This window comes from Triturus cristatus, chromosome 1_2, assembly GCF_964204655.1.
Source record: "Triturus cristatus chromosome 1_2, aTriCri1.1, whole genome shotgun sequence".
In the NCBI taxonomy this organism is placed as follows: domain Eukaryota; kingdom Metazoa; phylum Chordata; class Amphibia; order Caudata; family Salamandridae; genus Triturus; species Triturus cristatus.
In genome coordinates, this window is record NC_140580.1 from 985,732,201 (window position 1) to 985,752,889 (window position 20,689).

Sequence of the window (20,689 nt, forward strand, 5' to 3'; positions counted from 1 at the left end):
AGAAAATGAATTAGAAGCAACTCAAAACAAACGAGTGGCGCTAATTGGCATACCTAGAGAGGGTAATTATAATATCTGTTATTACTGGGCTCAGGCACTGGAGGGTTTGAGCGAAGTATAGAAAACAAAACCCGTTATTTTCATTTGATGCAAGTACACCACGAGTCTAAGTGCATCTCAGCATATTCCTGAATGGGAGCACAGCCCAGGTGCTCAACGCACAGGCCCCCAGCCACCGCTACAGTACGCACTCTGTACCAATACGCGATCCATACTGTTCATCTACAGGGTTGATGCGGCCCCCAGCAGGGGTCCGCCCACAGGCACTTAATGATCCCGGCGACGGTGCTGTTTTCGAGTCGGCCCGCTGGGGGCTTCCGCTTAATTGTCTTCTCCAGCGTCTCTTTCGTGCTTTTGCTGAGACAGCCACATAATCACTTGTATTCGCCTCACGTGTGGGTGCTAGGGCAGTCACTCACTGGTGCACTTGTTCCAGTTCCATGAATAAGCCACGTGAGTCTGGCCTTGTGCAGCCCTGGATGAGAAAAAAAATCCTTGGCTATTGGAATGATAACATGTTTTATTCATCAGTTTCTGTAACCTGTGGTGGCTGGGATTTAGACCTATTTTTCTTGTTTGCCTAATTTCATCATGTCCACTTTTATGATTTTTCATGAAAAATAGAATAAAGTTCTACTTTACTGAAATTATGGAATAAAGTTATTTGGTGGACTTTTTGTCATCACGCTTTCCTCATGACTACGTGGGCATGCTCAAGGAAGCCTGGCCACCTGGAGAGTGTGAATTATACGTTTCTTCTGAGCTCCCGCCCTGCTTCAATATAGGTTCATTCTAAAGTACTTAAGAATTAATTAAAGTTTCCCCATAGCGCTCGTGAGCGACTACCTCACAAGCACGCAAAAAAAGTCAAGGACGCAAGGCCACGCACAGTTACACAGAAGTGTACACCCTGATGGTAATCTTTACTTTCAAACTTTTATTTTTATCTGCACTTTTCAGGTCTAATTTTTTTCTCTTAGGATATGTGCTTTACTTTCAGGACACCACTATGAAACTCAGAGGATAGAAAAATTGGAAATCTTGTTTTTTGGCATTACGTAATCCCGGGCGGTCCAGGCGCCTTCCCTCTGGCATATTTGATTCCCAGAGATGTAGCTCAGTGGGTTTGAGTGCCCTGAAGAAATCAAACAGTAACCTGTCTGGTGTAGGTTTCAATTCCAATAGGACGGACCTTGGTTCATTCAAAAGCTCCAAAGCCTGTTATAGTTGTGCGAGACAAGGGGCAGCGCCATAAAACGTGAGTAATTTTTCTATAGATTATAAATATTTAAATCCGTATTTGTAAAGCGCAAACTACTCACCCTTACGGGTCTCACGGCGCTGGGAGCCCTTGTGGAAATTAAGTGAACTATTGCCCAGAGACATATGGTGCTGAGCTGAAGCCGGAGCCCGGAATCGAACCGTGAAGCCTGTGCTCCGAAATCAGCTGCCCGGGCCGCTGCACCACACCTCTCAATCTGCACCGCACCTCTCCATTATACTATCTGTCTCGGCTATAACTCACCTCCTTCTACTGCAGAGTCTCTGGCACAGGGGTGGGAGCCCTCTGCCGAGGTATTCCAGGGACCTAGAGGGCCACCTTTGGCAGTGACTTTATAACAGGCTATGGGGCCCTAGGCCAAGTAAAGTTTGGGGCCCTTCTTCAGAGCCACCATGAATTTCATAATACATTTTGTGCTAAATAAAGTCTGCACAAAGTCCAAAATATTACATTCCGTCTCAAAAACAGTTGATATACGTCTTCACTTTGGGACACCAAGGTCCTTAAGATGTAATGGATAGTGGAGAGGTTGAGACAGTGAAACAGACAAAGTGTGAGATCTAGAAAGAGAAGAGGGTAGTGAGAGGAATGAAAAGAGAATGACCGGTCAAAGGGAGAAAAAAAGAGAGAAGGTCATAAAAAGAAAACGGAAAAGTGAGAACAGTACAGAAAGGAGAGAGTGCACGAGAAAAAGAAAGGTGCAGAAGGATAGCGGGAAACGAGAAGAAAAGAGAAAGGCTCAGAGAGAACTCTACGAGAGAGAAACGAAAAGAGAAGAGAAGGAAAGAACATGTATGAGCGAGACAAGCAGACAGATAGGGGTGGAGAGAGAGGTTCCACATTTGCATAATCTATGGTCCTTAGCCATCATCCTTTTAGACCACTGGGACGAAAGAACAGCCCCAAAATATTTCGAAAAAATGGGAGAAGAGACATAAGGGGCAGAGAGCAGACAAGATAAAGCCAGTTTTTGACAGAAGAAAAAATGGGGGGAGCGAAGAGGAACAGTGTGTGCTTCAGGGTGTGTGTGAGAATGCAGGTGTGCGTGCATGTCTGTATGCAGTCTGCTCAGAAAATGCAAAGGCGGCGGGTGAGCGGTGGCAGGGGGCTTGCATTCAGAAAAGAAAGAAACAGAAATGGGAAGGAGTAAAAAGAGAATGGAAGGGGTTTAAGGAGCAAGGCGGAACACGAACAAAAGAGAACGGAACAGAGTGACCCGGGACACACAAAACAAGACACAATAGAAAGGGGAGAAGACAAGGAGCGAAATGAGATAAGAGGAGAAATATGGGTGGAGGGAGGAGTTGAGAGAAAAGGGAGAAGAAAGAGTGAGACTTGGGGACAGTGGACAGACCTGACAGAAGAAATCGAGGAGAGAAGTCACAGAGAAAAATGAACGGGGGCAAAAATTAGCTGGGGGGCCTGCACCTCCTCGGTCTGCACTCAGAGCCCTCGGGATATATGCTGAGCCCTCACCTGGGCCGGTATCATGAGCCCTCTCGTGAAGCCTCGACTCCGACAGATAGGAGGGTACTGTTGCCCTTGATCTGCACCCGAGCTCTCAAAGGGCAGCCAGAACGCTTACCTACAGTGCCGGCTCTGGTTGAGGGAAGCTGTGCCCTCAACGTGCACTGAGCCCTCTCTTGCAGCCCTGCTTCCGATACACAAAAGGGATTGGGTGCCCTCAGACACACTAACACTGTCCTGCAGCTCATCCGGCACTGGCTAGAATGGTGCACTGCCCTCAGGCCGCACCTTGAGTCCTCCGCCCACACCGAGGCCCTTTCCTGCCGCTCCAGCTTCAGATAGAGGGGAGCGGAGCGTCAGCCCGCACCGAGCCCCCTGCAGCCCTGGCACTGGTTGGAGGAGGGAGTGCTGTTCACAGCCCGCACCGAGTCCCTCCACCTGCAGACCCGGCTCTAGTTGGAGGGGAGACTGAGGTACCCTTCGTCAGCACTCCGAGCCCTCTCCTGCAGTGCCTGATCACATTGAAGGGGACCAGCGTCACCAGCCCTGACCAAGCCCTCAGCCGGCACCCCGAGCCCACTCCTGCCCTCCTGCTTGGATGGGAGAAGTGTTCTCAGCTAGCACCCCCAACTCCCTCTCCCACAACCCTGGCACTGGCTGGAGGGGACCTCAGCTGGCACTGAGCCCTCACCCGGCTCCCCAAACCCTCCCTGAAGTCCCGGCTCAGGCCGGAAAGGAGAGGCACCCTCCGCCACCACCGAGCCCTCTCGTGCAGCCCAGGTGCCGGAAGAGGTTGGGGTCTGTGTGCGGCTCAGCTCCTCGCCGCCCGGGCTCCATCGTCTCCCCCTCTGCACGCATCTCTCCAGCAGGACTATATTGAGTGGAGAGGCTCTGCAATCACGTGTTCCGGAGTAATATTTTGCCCCAATATTTTTGAAAAGCCCCGGGGGTGGCGGTCCCCCGGACTGGGGGGCCCCTTTGGTCCCCCCATTTTAATATAAACATTGCCCCCGGGACCTGGCCCACCCGGGGGCTTTAATTAAACCAAGCGCTTCGTTTTTTAAACATTTTCTGCCAAAATTCGCACAGAGTGCGCGAATCTCGCCGATTTGTTTTTTAAAAAAAATGCTTTTTCGGGCCCTGGGGATCCTTGTGGGACCCCCTGAGCAGGCCTAAGGGGTCAGGGTGTTTCTACCCTGTCCCCTTTTCTTATTTTTCACGTTTCTTTTTCTGTTTTCTTGTGCCTCGGTTCTACCGAGGCATAAGATGGCTGCCAACACTTCCTGGTTTGGAGTGTTGACAGCCAATTAGAATAAAGCTCATGATCGGGAGGGTGCGTGGATCCACCGTGCCTCTAGATATCACTATCTTTATTTCTCAAAAACTACTGAACGGATTTCCAATTTTTTTTTTAAAAGTCGCTTTCTGAGCCAAGAAGTACCTTTTTGCCAAATTTGGTGTAATTCCGTTTGGCAGTTTTTGCTATAGCCGTGTCTAAAGTTTCCTATGGGAAAATGATTTTCTGACCACTATTTTTTGAATTTCTCAGGAACTACTGAACGGATTTACGCCAAGGGCGCTTTCTGAACCAAGGGCTACCTTTTTGCAAAATTTGGTGTAATTCCGTTCAGCAGTTCGGGCTGTAGCTGTGTCTAAAATTTACAATGGGGAAAACGCGTTTTGGGACCGCCCTTTTTTCTCGGCCCCCGCTTGAGGAATCACCCCCACACTATCAGGATTGGAGCTGACCGGAACGGGCCACTAGTTTTGAAAATTTTGCGAAGATTCGTCAACCAGCACCAAAGTTATTGGGAATAGAATGTTACGATTTTCCTATGGATAATAGGTCCTAACAATAACTACCTACTGGCAACATACACACATATTTCACCAGTCAGGGAAGGTGCATGGTAGAACGTGCAAGTCCTGCTCACAATCAAACAAAAACCTTGTTGATCCACAAGACTGATGAGCCAGCACACAGCATGTCAGTTTCAGAAAGGTTTTAATGGCTACCCATTTCAACCCTCACGGCCGTAGTTAGCTGAAGCAGACCCCAAGATGGCTGCCATCACTTCCTGGTTAAAGTGTCTCTGCACGAGCTTGTTGTTATTCGCAAATTAGCCACGATCGCAGATATCCAGATTTGAATTTCCTTAAGTTTCTCAACTACTACTGAATGGGTTTACACCAAATAACTGAAAGCATGATCTGCTAACCAAATCTACCTTTGTGCCAAATTTGGAGTAGTTCTGTCCAGCAGTTCAATCTGTAATTGTGTCTAAAGCTCCTATGGGAATTAACATGGGAAAAACACTTTTTTTTACCCCGCTCTCCCTTTTCCTCGACTGCAGCTTGACGGAACACCCCAAAACTTGCCATGCGCAATAAGATTCACTGGGGCACTTTTTGGGGAAATTTTGTGAAGATTTGTCTAACGGCGCCAAAAACATAGGCAAGTCAAGGTCCTAACTATAACTACCTACCCACATTCGCCAGTAGGTTTTGTGTGTGTATATGTATGTATATATATATATTCACTTAAAAAACCATAGGTTTCACACATGTTATAGTTAGCTGGACTTTTCACTCGTAAAAAACCATTGAAATTCCCCTGTTATAGTTAGTTCAGATAACTATAACTCGCGCGCCCGCAATCCACTGGTCATGATGTCACATATTACATCACTCATGACATGGTCAGTGGCATCACTCATGACATCACTGATGACATCATCCTTGTGATAGAGTGGCGGTCGCGCGAGTTATAGTTATCTGAACTAACTATAACGGGGGAATTTCAATGGTTTTTTACGAGTGAAATGTCCAGCTAACTATAACATGTGTGAAACCTATTGTTTTTTAAGTGAATTTGCAAGGTTTTTTAAATGCTAATTCCTAACTATAACGTGTGTGAAACCTATGGTTTTTTAAGTGAATTTGTAAGGTTTTTTAAATGCTAAGTTATGTATGTTTTATTACATTTTTTATGTATATATGGTTTTTTTTAAGGTTTTTCACCGTGCGCGCACCGTGCGCGCACCCCGCGATTTTTTGGAAAAAAAATACAATGTTTTTTTCACCCTTTGGGGTCCTTCAGGGACCCCCTGACAAAGGCTAAGGGGTCAGGAACGCTGTACCCTGCCCCCTTTTCACGTTCTCCACCTTTCTTTTTCACTGTCACACACAAAACACACAAAATGGCGGCCGACACTTCCTGATTTCAACCGATTCGAACGTTGACTGACATGAAACCACCAATCAGAATTACGCTCGCGCACGCCACCATGCGCGCCTATAGATATTTATGTACTTTTAACTGCAATTTTCTCAGGAACTACTGAACAGATTGACTTCATATATGCAAAAGGCACATCCCTGACCTGAGGACTACCTCTTTGCCAAATTTCAAGTAATTCTGTTCAGCCATTCGGGCTGTACCTTCGAGGTCCTATGGGAAAATGCATGGGGAAAATGCATTTTGGGAACCCCCTTTTTTCTCCGCCCCCGCTTGACGAATCACCCCGAGACTTTCAGGGTAGGAGCTGAGCGCCCCATTAATTTTGGAAATTTCGCGAGGATTCGTCAACCGGCGCCAAAGTTATTCAAAATAGAATTTTCAGATTTCCTATGGAAACTCGGTCCTAACTATAACTATCTACTGGCGACCGCCAGTAGATTATATATATATATATATATATATATATCTATATATTACAACATGCAAGGCATTTATAGAGGAGACGGTGTACATTTCACTGATGAAGGCAACAGAGTCTTCCTCTTGAACTTTAGACTCTGCATCGGTACTTACTTGTAGGTAGCACAAAAAAAACACTTCATAAACACAATGGCTCTTTTTAGAGCCCCCTAATATCTAAACACTTAAGTTTGATTTTTACTTCTATTTTTTTTAATGATTTTTTTCTGCCGTGCGCGTACGGTAAGCTTACCGTACGCGCACCCCGCGATTTAAAAAAAAAAAATTAAAATGTATTTTTCATACTTTTGGGACCTTCTTGGACCCCCTGACAAACGCTAGGGGGTCTGCAACTCTCTTCATTGCCCCCTTTTCACGTTCTCCACCTTTGTTTATCAGTGTGAGACACACAAAATGGCAGCCGACACTTCCTGATTTCGACCGATTCGAATGTTTACAGTCATGTAACCACCAATCAGAATTAAGCTCGCGCACGGCAGCGTGCGCGTACGGTAAGCTTACAGTACGCGCTCGGAGCGCGCCTATTGATATATATATTGATTTAAATGCTATTTTCTCAGGAAATACTGAACAGATTTACACCAGACCTGCAAAAGGCACATCCCTGACCTGAAGACTACCTCTCTGCCAAATTTCAAGTAATTCTGTTCAGCCGTTCGGGCTGCAGCTTGGACTAAAGGTCCTATGGAAAAATGCATGGGGAAAACACGTTTTGGGCCCCCCCCCTTTTTCTCAGCCCCCGCTTGACGAATCCCCCGAGACTTTCAGGGTAGGAGCGGAGCGCCCCACCTATTTCGAAAATTTCGCGAGGATTCGTCAATCGGCGCCAAAGTTATTCAAAATAGAATGTTGCGGATTTCCTATGGAAACACGGTCCTAACTATAACTATCTACTGGCGACCGCCAGTAGATAATATATATATATATATATATATACACTATATTATAACGATTTCAGTTCATCTGAACCGTAAAAGTGCACAGTACAGATTAAAAAAAACACAAGACGGTACAATTTGTATAAAATAGGCTTAAAATTTAAGTACCTCATTTGGCACTAAATGTGCCCTCCTACTAGTCACACACTTCCATGGCACACAGTGTCAGCTATTTTATGATGTCTCAAGTGTGCTGCCAGTTAAAGGAGAAATCATACTTGTCACCAAGGCTTTAAGTGGGATGGAAAAATTAGAGTCTCTAAAAGGGGCATTGCAAACAGATGTGTAACTACTTCTGGGGTTTGTTGAAGGTGTAGTGCAATCACCCCCTTACCTGTAAGAAATGCATTTTCATTTACTTTCGCCCTGTTCGCTGTTTAAGGTGTTTTGTATCTCCATCACACACTTTTGCATATAATCAGTTACAATGATACCGTTGCTCTGTGTGCTATGCATAGAGACCGACAATTGGATGCACTGTATTCTGAACAACGTTTGGACCCATTGACAGGCACTGTGCGAATCTCACACCTCCATCAGCATCAACTCCAGAGATCTCCATTGTGACCCATTATAAACACCCACCTACAACCTGAGCTTGCATGAGTGCAGGAATCTGAACATATAAAAAAAAAATCAGAGCATAGAGAATGCTGGCTCACTGTGTCACAATTGACATACAATGTCAGGGGCGGTTTGTATTAATGACATTTACTTACATCCTCTACTTTCCATTAGGGAACAATACGTGTGTGTGTAACAAGTACAACACTAAATCATGTTTATGAGATACAGCGTAATGAGTGAAAAGTGACACAATTAACATTGTATTTTTGTAGTTGGGTGCTAGCATCCCAATTTCCTTCTATTCATATTTACCAATCAACCTCAATAAGAGGGTGAGTACTGGAGCACAACAAATTCATCCATTGTAATGTGAGGGTATAAAATGACACACTTCTCATAACTACCTACGCACTGCATTCCCCCATTTTACCCCTGCCCAGTCTTTTTGCAGATTTCAACCCTACAACCAAGTAACAAGTAGAGGCTGTCTCTTATGCATATTGTGAATTAGGAACATTTTGTTTTTAGCTTTAATGATTCCATGCAAAAGCACTCAATAATGTCCCAGTCTGATACCAGTACCTGTTGTTTAAACTCTACATTGGCAGCCCGAGTAAAGTAATTTCAAATTGTTCGACAATCAGACACGTTTTGTCCTATTTGCGACTCACCAGTGAAAAGATCAATCGACCTAGCACCCGTGGAGTTCCTCAATTCCGTGAAGGAGGAGAGCCTGGGAAGAGGGGGCTCAAGTGTGAAAGGGGGATGAGAGTCGAGGGAAGTAAGGCCAGAAGCAGAATGTTAAGTGGAAGAAAAAAAAATAAAGAGCTGCCATGCCAAGACCTGTACTGCTACCTGGCCATGATCACACTGATGATCCAAAACTCCATGGAAAAGAGTCTCTCACTCTTCCAGGTAAGATGACTGCCCCCTCATTGTAAGTACCTTATGACTTTTTCCCTATTAGGCTCGCTTTGACGTATGTTTTCTTATTGCATACTATAGAAGCTAATACCATCACTCAAACCCCCTCTTCCAAGGCCATACAGGCTGCATTAACCAGCTCTAAACCTTTCAGGTAATTAGAACAAGGACACTACTTTAACTTCATCAAAATCATATAATACTACAACCTTCTGAGTCCTGTCCTTTTTTTAAACCTGGGGTGTAGGTGCCACTAGAGTAAACAATTAATTTCATACCGGAGTATATCTACATTGCACACCTGTCCCAAGTTCGTATTAAAGGTAGATGTATGTGTGAAATGCACCTATTTTTGCTGTTTTTGTAAATAAACGTTTGGAGTGGTGACTGCCACAGAGTTATACAACTGAGCGCAACGCTCACATGCATGATCATTTCTATGGTGCACATAGACTTGTCTGCAGCTCACAGAGATCTTACACTGCCAAAAAACAGATGGAAAAAAAAGAGGGAACATTGATCAAGACCCACCTGTATTTGTCATCAGATAGGAGTAATTTATGACTTCATTACAAGACCCACGTTCCACTCCCAAAACAAGATCTAGGAATTGTTTTATGATGCTTCACCATAACATAACATGCATTTGTAAAGAACACGGTCACCCAGAAGGGTATCTTGGTGCTGAATAACAGATGTTTATAGTTACCCAATTCAATGGTGCTCATGTAAAGCATTCTGATACCCGATGTCTCTGGTCTAGTTCGCGCTATATAAAACTCTAAAAAGAAAAAATATATATATGGTACTCATTTTATTGACCTCAGAAGGATGAAAGGCTGAGTGGACCCGCCGGGATTTGAACCTGTGACCGTGAGGTCAAACAGAGGCCAATACACTGGACACATTAGTTCACTAAACCACAAGACCAGGCTATAAAAAGACATTCAAAACGATTGTACTTTGAGTCAGTCCTCAGACCGGTGTCTGTAGGCTGTTCTCCCGGCTGCAGTGTTTAATTAAACCAACTGTTCCTGTTTTGCCAAACGCCACTTGTCTTTGTGTTTTTCAAGGTAAATTCATATTCGAACAACAGAGAAAGAAAATGCTACTAACCAGTATGCATTTGTTCTTGGCATGTAGAGCTGTAGACTCACATGCTTTGCATAGCCTGCCATCTAGTGTTGGGTCCGAATGTTTGCACTTTGTTTTTCTTTGAAGAAGTGTTTTCCAGTCATGAGGTAGGTGACTCCTCCTTTCGGTGATCGTGCGCATGGGCATCAACTCCATTGTTAGATTGTTTTTCCGCAGAGGGTAATAATGGAGTTAGTAAGAGTAGTAGAAAGAGATGTCCAGGTATATATGCATTTAAGTAAGATGTCACTGCAACAGGTACAGGTACCCGGGGAGGCAGTTGGGCGCATTTGAATCTACAGCTCTACATGCCAAGAACAGATGCATACTGGGTAAGTAGCATTCTCCGATCGAGGCATGTGAGCTGTAGATCACATGTTTTGCATGGACTATACAGCAGTGATCTCCCAAAATCAGTGGCTAACCTGTATCTGTTGCAGTTGTTTAAATTAGTGTACATAAAACTGCTTGGCGCACACTAGCTTGTGGTCTTGCTAACACATCTACACAATTGTGTTTTGTGAATGTGTGTGGTGTAGACCATGTTGCAGCTATGCAAATGTCATCTATGGGTGTATTTCCTAAAAATGCAATAGAAGCCCCTAGTTTGCGTGTGGAGTGCACTCTAGGGGTAATTGTCAATGTTGGTTTTGCTTTTGCATAGCATGTTTGAATGCACTTGACTATCCACCGTGCAATACCTGATTTTGATATGAGATTGCCTTTATGTATTGGAGCAAAAGCCACAAATAGTTGTTTCGTATTACGGAAAGGTTTTGTCCTTTCTATGTAGTAGAATAATGCTTTTCACATCCAAGGTGTGTAGAGCACGTTCTGCCACAGAATCTGGTTGAGGGAAGAAGACAGGCAACTCAGCAGATTGGTTGAAATGAAAGGCATAAATTACCTTTGGTAGAAATTTAGGCTTGGTCCAAAGAACCACTTTGTTTTGGTGAACTTGTAAAAATGGTTCTTCTATGGTTAGTGCCTGAATCTCACCCACTCTTCTCAGTAATGTGATAGCTATGAGGACAGCTACCTTGCAAGTGAGAAATTGCAGCTTACATCTGTACAATGGCTCAAAAGGTGGACCCATCAGTCTGGTGAGGACAATGTTGATATTCTACAATGGAGCAGGTGGAAGTCTTGGGGGAATGACTCTTAAATTCTTTAATGACAGGCACTCTGAAGAGAGACAAATGTTGTCAATTTTGAAGGTATGCAGCTATTGCAGCAAGATGTAAGCGTATGGATGTGTACGCTAAGTTTGAACATTGTAAATGTAATAAATAGCATATGTTTTGAACTGAAGCATCAAGCAGGTTGATTTGATTGTTATTACAGTATATGACAAACTGCTTCCACTTTGCTGCATAGCAAGCTCTTGTGGTAGGACGTCTAGCCTTTATGATAATGTTCATGCAATCTGGCATGAGATTGAGGTAGCAAAACTCTAAGACTTCAGGTGCCAGATCGCAAGGTTGAGATGACTGGGATCAGGATGTCTGATCTCTCCAAGGCTCTGTGTGAGGAGATTGGGTGTAAGATGTAGTTTTTGGTGAGGAACTACTGAGAGCTCCAACAGGGTGGGAGCAACTAGGATTAGTGTCAGGGACACCTGTCTGAGTTTCCGAACCACTAATGGAATGAATGGGAGAGGCAGAACAGTGTAAGCAAATATCCCTGACCAATTTATCCATAGTGCATTGACTCTGGACAATGGGTGTGGATACCCGGATGCATAGCTTGGGCATTTTGCGTTTAGGTGTGTGGTGAACAGATCTATGTCTGGGAAGCCTCACATGTGAAAGAATGGGAGGAGAACTCGTGGATCTGTTGTCTTTGACGGCTGAGCAGAGCTGCAATTTGATTGTTTACTCCTGGAAGGTGTTCTGCGAGGATACATTTTGTGACTTATAGCCCACCTCCAGATGGTCTGTGCTAGTTGTGACAGCTGGAGGGAGTGTTTCTCCCTCCCGTTTCTGTATGTAGTACATTGCTGTCATGTTGTCTGTACGCATCAGGACAGATTTGCCTTCTAGATCAACTTAAAATGCTTTGAGTGCTAGAAAAATCGCTATCAGCTCTAGATGATTTATGTGAAGCTTCTTTTGCTGCAAGCTCCACATGCCCTGAATTGTGTGCGTTTGGAGATGAGCTTACCAAACAGTGAGCGATGCGTCTGCTGTAAGCACTATCTGTGGAACCGGGAGGATAAAATTGCGCCCTTTTCAAAGGTATTGTGGATTACACCACTACAGGGAGCAATAGGCGCGGCTGTCCATCAACACTAGATCTGATAACAGACCCTGAGCCTGGTTCCACTGACGTGCTAAGCATTCCTGCAGGGGATGCATTTGAAGTCTTGCATAGGGGACTATTAGGATGCAAGACGCCATCATTTCTAGTAGCTGCATGAACACTCGAGCTGGCAACGAGTGTTGATGCTGAAACAGAGAGTAGAGTCTGCATATTGTGGATTCTGGCCAGAATGGGGTAGGCCAGAGCCTTTTGTGTAGCTATAGTGGCTCCCAAATACGCTTGCGTGTTGGATGGTTTGAGATGGGACTTGGACAGATTTACTGTGAATACAAGATCGTTGAGCAACTGCACCGTTTTGAGTGTGTGACGCAAACAGCTTTGTTGCGAGCTGGCTTTTATGAGCCAGACGTCTAAGTATGGGAAGACGTGAATGTGCTGTCTTCGTAAAAGAGCTGCGACTACTGCTAGGCATTTGGTGAAAACCCTGGGTGTGGTGGTTACTCCAAATAGGAGCACCTTGAATTGATAGTGCTGGTCCGCTACCATGAACCTGAGGTATTTGCGGTGAGCTGGGTGTATTGGGATATGGAACTAGGTGTTCTTTAAGTCCAGAGTGGACAGAAAGTCGCCGTGCTGAAGGAGCGGGAGCACTTGTTGGAGCGTTACCATATGAAAGTGGTCCGACTGAATGTATAGATTTAGTTCTCGGAGGTCTAGTACAGACCTGAGAGAGCCGTCCTTCTTGGGCATTAAGAAGTACAGAGAGTATACACCAGCCCCTTGATATTGTAATGGGACTGGTTCTAGAGCTCCTTTTTCTAACAGAGAGAGAACTTCTTGCTTGAGAAGGTTGAGATGTTCTTGTGACACTGCGTGTGATCTTGGAAGAATGTTTCAGGCAGTAACCATATTGGATAATTTGTAAAACCCATTTGTCTGAGGTGATTGTATTCCAGTCAGGTAGAAATTGGGAGTGACGTCCGCCACAGGAGTGGAATGATCGGGAGGTAGCGGAAAGAAGTCACTATTTGTTGTTTGCGGGAGAAGTGCATGTTGAGTTGCCTCTTCACTTACCGTTGTTACCTCTAAATCCACCTCTAAAATATCCTCTTGATAAGGGCGATTGGTTGTTGCCTTTGTAAGAGGAGGAGGGATTTTTGGAGCCACCCCTGTAAAAGGATCGACAAAAGGATCCCCTATTTGAAGGTAACTGTATAGCCCCCATGGACTTGGCGACTTCAGTGTCGTCGTTCATTTTTTTCTAGCGAAGGGTCCACTTTTGGACCGAAAAGGTATTCTTTGTCAAATGGTTTGCTGAGAATAGAGGCTTGAACCTCTTGTTTAAATCCTGAAATTCTCATTCAAGTATGCCTGCGTAGCAGTACACTGGTGTTCACTGCGCGGGCAGCTGTGTCTGCTACATCTAAGGCGCACCTGATGGAGGTATTGGTGATTAATTTACCCTCCTGAATAAGGTATTCCTTTAATATCATCATACTAATGTAAAGTGGTCTGATACCCCTGGGTGGAGCCAGTGCTATATAAAACTTCTTACATAAATAAATAAATAAGGTCATTAACCTTTGACTGGTGTTCATCAGGCAGGAACTGCATTAGTTTCTCTAGCTCATCGTAATGAGCCCTATCATAGCGAGCTAACAAAGCTTGCACATTAGCAATGTGTCAATGACTGTCTGGTTGCAACGCTACCCTTTTGCCCGAGGCATCAATTAATTTTGACTCCTTATCAGGAGGAGGGGCCTCACCTGTAGTCTGAGAGTTAGCTCTCTTGCGAGCATTGGAAAACTACATGAGAGTCTAAAGGCAGCTAAGCGGGGTCAGTAGGTGCTGGCTTATACTTTTTCTCCACCCTGGGTGTAATAATTGTTACCCTCACAGGATCTTTAAAGATCTCATCTGTATGCTTAAGCATCCCTTTGAGCATTGGTAGTGTGAGTAGCTCTCTGAGAGGAACTTAAGGTTTCGAATAAGAAATCTTCTTCTAGAGCATCTTAATGTTGCTCCACCCCATGATAATGAGCAGCCCAGTCAAGTAGCTCAATGTATCCTATGTTGTCGTCGGTGGTGAGGGTTTGGAAGGATATAGATCCGGATCATTATCAGTGATCAGATCAGTGTCCTAGTCTTCCCATGGGTCAGTGTCCTGTGGCCTATCCTCATCCCCTTCATCCTGTGGGTCAGGTGATAGTGGTGGTGGTGAATTTGTGGGTGTGTTGAGTGAATTCGGATCAGTGGTCGAAGGAGGTAAAATGTAAGGTGGTGAAGGGTTAGTACTAGGGGTGGACGGAAAAATCCGCTCCGCCAGCGTAGCAAATAAAGCCAGCCACCCCTGCTCACCGGCCCGGTCCCTGCTTCTGAAAGCAGCCAGGCCGGGGAGGGCCTCCCCGGGCCCCGGTGGACCCCTGTCTCCAGCGCCCGGACCCTCGGCTGGCTTGCAGGACGGGGGGCTCCCGCACCCCGGGGCCTGCCGGACGGAGCACGAGCCCCAGGCACGGTCCCAGCTTCCGAACCCTAGCCAGGCCGGGGAGAGCCTCCCCGGGGCCACGGTGGACACCCTTCCCCAGCGCCCGGACCCTCGGCTGGCTTGCAGGACGGGGGGCTCCCGCACCCCGGGGGGCTCCCGCACCCCGGGGCCTGCCGGACAGAGCACAAGCCCCAGGCCCGGTCCCAGCTTCCGAACCCTAGCCAGGCCGGGGAGAGCCTCCCCAGGGCCACGGTGGACACCCTTCCCCAGCGCCCGTGCCCTCAGCTGCCTTGCAGGATGGGGGGCTCCCGCACCCTGGGACGGAGCTCCAGCACCGGGCCCGGGCCCAGCTTCCGGACCCCAGCCAGGCCGGGGAGAGCCTCCCCAGGCCCCGGTGGAACCCCGTCCCCAGCGACCGGACCCTCGGCTGGCTTGCGTGACGGGGGGCTCCCGCACCCTGGGACGGAGCTCGAGCACCGGGCCCGGCTTCCGGACCCTAGGCAGGCCGGGGAGAGGCTCCCCGGGCCCTGGTGGACCACCTTCCCCAGCGCCCGTGCCCTCAGCTGCCTTGCAGGACGGGGGGCTCCCGCACCCTGGGACGGAGCTCCAGCACCGGGCCCGGGCCCGGGCCCGGCTTCCGGACCCTAGCCAGGCCGGGGAGAGCCTCCCCGGGCCACGGTGGACACCCTTCCCCAGCGCACGGACCCTCGGCTGGCTTACAGGACGGGGGCTCCCGCACCCCGGGACACTGGGACGGAGCACAAGCCCCGGGTCCGGGCCAGCTTCCGAAACCTAGCCAGGCTGGGGAGAGCCTCGCCGGGACACGGTGGACACCCTTCCCCAGCGCCCGGACCCTCGGCTGGCTTGCAGGACGGGGGCTCCCGCACCCCGGGGCCTGCCGGACGGAGCACGAGCCCCAGGCCCCGTCCCAGCTTCCGAACCCTAGCCAGGCCGGGGAGAGCCTCCCCAGGCCCCCCGGTGGACCCCCTGTCCCCAGCACCCAGATCCTCGGCTGGAACCAAGGAGGGTTAAGCCCATGCCACGTCCTCTCCCCGACGGTCTGCCCGGGGAGCCCATTTTTCTCGACTATTAAGCCCCCACGTAGTGGGGTTTTACAGAACTCTGCGGAAGGACAAAAGTTGGAGGCAGCCCGGCAGGCCGGCCATCTGGTCACCCGGCCCGCAGGGCCATCTGGTCGCCCGGCCCGCAGGGCCATCTGGTCGCCCGGCCCGCAGGGCCATCTGGTCGCGCAGCCAGGCGACCAGATGGCCAGGGGCCCCCCAGGTGGCCTGGGAGGGTGCCGTGCCCAGTCGCCCTTGCAGTCCGGCGAGGGTGGCCAGGCGCTCCGAGGCAGCCGCTCGGGAGGGCTCCTTCACCGGTGCTGCTCCTTGCCTCCCAGCGCGGGAGCAGTGGGAAGGGGAGGCCAGGCCATCTGGTCAAACTGCCGAGCAGCGAGGGACTGTGGCCCCAGTCCCCGCGCCCCGGTGGGGCAGGGTCAGAAGGGGGAAGCCCCCGTGCCGGAAGGCACGTGGTGGAGGCAGCCTCCCGCAGGCCCGCGTTACCCCCTTCCGCATCCCTCCCGCCGGCCTGGCGGCAGAGGGACCCACCCCTGGGTGTGGTGGAGGAGGGCGTCCGCGGGCGCCCACGCACGGAGAGAGACAAAAGCTTGGCTCAGAGGATGACTTTCAATAGATCGCAGCGAGGTAGCTCCTCTGCTACTTACGAAACCCTGACCCAGAATCAGGTCGTCTACGAATGATTTAGCACCGGGTGCCCCACGAACATGCGGTGCACTAAGGGCGATGGAGGCAGCCCCCTTCCGTCCGCGCTCCGGTCCCCAAGCGAGCGGCTCTACGCACCGGCCCCCCGAGAGAGGCCGGCTATCCCAGGCCAACCGAGACTCCACGGCACTGCGGTATTGTTATGGTTTAGGGGGGATTCTGACTTAGAGGCGTTCAGTCATAATCCCACAGTCGGTAGCTTCGCCCCATTGGCTCCTCAGCCAAGCACATACACCAAATGTCTGAACCTGCGGTTCCTCTTGTACTGAGCAGGATTACTATTGCAACAACACATCATCAGTAGGGTAAAACTAACCTGTCTCACGACGGTCTAAACCCAGCTCACGTTCCCTATTAGTGGATGAACAATCCAACGCTTGGTGAATTCTGCTTCACAATGAGAGGAAGAGGGGGGGGGCGCTAGGTGGCGCACAGCGGAATGGCTGCCTGTGGGTGAAGCTCCCGCAGCCCAGCGGCGAAATCCTGTTAAAAATCCTGCCTGAGAGTGGCGAATCACTGCCAGAACGAGCCCTGGTGGGGTCCCGCACTCCGCTGCTGCTGCCGGGGCTTTGCCTTGCCCTGAGTACCGCGGCGAGACCGGACTAAAGAGCTGCTGCCGACCGCGCCGGCTGGCGTGTGCTATCGCCTGGTACTGTGACTGGGGAGCGGCCGCCACGCGAGGGCGGCGCTGCACACGTGGTCAGAGGGCCTCCCTGCACTACGGCTGCGGAGGACCTCGCACGCCCCTGCTGCTGCCTTCGCCCCGGACTGACTCGTCTACCGCGGCGGCGGCTGCGCTGAGAACTGGTGGAGGGCGCATGCCTTGACGGGGTGTGCTGCAGACGACCGCGGCGACCACGGCGATCACCTCCCCCGGCCATTCCTGGGCGCTGCGGAAGCGCGGCGCTGCACCGCCTGCCTGTGCGCTGTGGGGACCCATCCACCCCCGCTGTGGCCCGTCTGCTCCCCCGCTGGATGAGATGTGACGGGCGGCGGGGGCAGCGGGAGTTTGGGGCCCGGTGAGACCGGCTTCGCTGGCGGCGGGAGCCTGAGAGGCCTACGTCTGGGATCGCGCCGAGGCAGCAGCGAACCTGCGGAGCTCGCCATTGGCCTGGAGGCGCTGGGGCCTGCTTCCCTCATCGACCTGGATTCCCTTGGGGAGCTACGGCTGCTACGAGTGAGTACCCGAGGGTCCCGGTTCGGGCCCCTCTGCCCCCCCCTGTCTGGCTCGAGACGATTGGTGGCCCGGAGTGAAGGAGATCCTGCTGCCTACTGTCGGGGGGAGTTGTGGCCCCAGGTGATCGAGTGCAGCTCTGGGCACTGGACCCGTCCCTGACGCGTGGGCTCACCCCCGTTGGAGGGGGTTGGCGGATGCTCGTGAGGAGATCACGGGGCGCCTGAGCCCGGATAGCTGGGTCGCTTCTGCCCCTGCGGAGCTGCGTTCCCCCCTTGGTTCCCTCGTGACCCGGCCATCCCGACTATATCCTTGCCTTTACTGGGGTCTGTCCGTCGGTGTCGGCATGGGGAAACCGGACAGCCGCCAACCTCGCCTCACCTTCGAGTCGAAAAAGACCACCCGATCCCAGCCGGAGGCCGGCGCGGGGGGCCCGGCACAAGTGGACGCCCAGACGGGCGACGACGTCAAATCCATCCTGCTGGATATGCGGCAGAGCCTGGCGACCATAGTGGACAAAATGGACTCCATGCAGTCACGTATGGACTCAATAGTGCACAAGGTGGACAGTCATGGAGAACGTATCTCAGAAACGGAGCGGCGTGTTTCTGATACCGAAGACCGCACGACACAACTATCGGACACCGTAGCGCGCATGGACAAAGTCCTTCTCGTGATAGCGGCCAAGAATGAGGAATTAGAAGCGCGCAGCAGGAGGAACAATGTTCGCCTACTTGGCATACCGGAGTCGACCCACACAGGCAAGATGGAGGACTATGTGGAGGGCCTACTGCGCGCGGTGGTGGGGGCTGACTCCCTCTCCCAGCAGTTCATTGTTGAAAGGGCGCACAGATCGCTGGCTCCGAGGCCGCCGCCGGGGGCCCCCCCCCTATCATCGCCCGTTTGTTAAACTTCCGGGACGCGGCGCTCCGAGTGGCGAGGGAGAAGAAGTCCCTCTCGTATGACGGCGTTACCTTTACTATATTTCCAGACTTCACTCCAGTGGTCCAGGAGGAGCGGAAAAAATTCATCCAGGTTAAACAAAAATTGCGAGCTGCTCAAATTGATTATGCGTTGCTCTACCCTGCTCGACTACGCATCACCCACCAGGGGAAACAAATTTTCTGCACTAAACCCCAACAAGCTGAGGAATTCTTGAAGCGGGTCAAGAGGCGAGATATGGATGGCCCGGCCTCGCCGGCCGCAGAGTGACAACGCAAGATCGTTGACCTGATGCTTCTGTGGCGGATGATTGACAGTTGGTAAGCTGATGCAGATGTATGCTGCCACGGACCATGATATGGGGACTTAAGGACCTGGCTGCGCTGTGGGTGGGGGGATGTCACCGGGGCCCTACCTCCTTTTACCGCGCACCTGACTCTCAGGACATTTCACCTCGCTGGGCGCTCCCTGTCCCTGGAGTGGGCTCGGTCCCTGACCGGGCGCATTCCCGTGGATCGCGGAGACACGGTGTATCCACCTAGACTGACCTCCGAAGGGTATTACCCCATTGTTTCTCTGTTTAAATGTTAATCCCTAATGGCGTTGGCCATAGAAAGGTTTGGTTTTGGGGTGGGGAGGATGGGGACTGTCCAGATGGCATGATTGGGATGCTGCTGTGGGTGGAGGGTGGAGGGGGGGGTGGGAAATTTTCTTTGCGGTTTGTTAGTGTTAATTGGTGTGTTGAAGTGTTTGCATTATTTCTTCTGCATCCTTTTAGGGGCGGTGGTGACATTGGCTTACTATCTCTGAGAACTGTTGCTCCTTATGGGTGATCCACAGACACGCAGGGACTTTACTGGGCAACTTAATTTTTTGACCTGGAATGTGCGGGGGTTGGGGGACCCTAGAAAGCGTAGACAGATCCTGGCGTACCTAGATAGACATCACATCAATGTGGCCTTCCTACAGGAGACGCACCTGGACCCGTCCAGGCCGTCACTGTTTGCATCTAGGTGGGCCATGCACCGTTCCTTCTCCTCTTATTCCACTTACTCGCGGGGGGTCGCAATCCTTATTAAGAAACACACCCCCTTTGTGTGCCTGGGTGAACTGACTGATAGGGAGGGCAGGTATTGTATTATCTGGGGTCGCATTGGTGTGGACACGCTCACACTGGCGTGTTATTATGGCCCCAACTCGGATGATCCGCAGTGCCTTCGGGCGCTCTGGGGGGAGATCCTGGACATAGGCTCCACTCACCTGATATGGGGAGGAGACTTCAATGTAGCTATTGATCCCATGAGGGACAGGGCAAACCCCAGCCCTCAACACTACTCTCGCTCACAGGCATATGTTCACGACCTTCTTACTGAGCGCCACCTGTTGGACGCATGGCGCTCTAGGCACCCGGCGACGTTGGAGGGCACGCACTGGTCGGCCGCACACGCCACATGGGCAAGATTGGATTATTTCTTGATCTCCCCAGGCCTTGCTCCCACGGTATGTCGGGTGGAACACCTGGCGCGCACGTATTCCGACCATGCCCCGGTACTGATGGGTATGGAGCTGGTTGATCTTGCTGGCTCTCCGATGTCCTGGAGATTGCAACCTACTGCCCTGCTGGATGAGGTCTTTCGCTCGGAGATTGCACAGGAGACCGAGAGCTTCTTTCAGCGCAATGGTGGGACGGTGGATAGTGTCGCTGTAGTCTGGGAGGCCTTTAAGGCTACCATCAGGGGACTGTGCATTTCAAAGGGGGTGGGAGTCCTCAGGGACCTCCGTAAGAGCCTTAGCAAACTGGAGATCGCTCTCCGGGCCTTGGAGACCGCCCCTGGGTTTCCCACTGATGCGGAGGCGCAAGCCAAGTTCCGTGACCTCCTGTCTGACTATAAAGCCACCGCGGATAGGGAGGTTCGGTTTAGGGGGAAACACTTCCAAGCGCGTAGGTACGG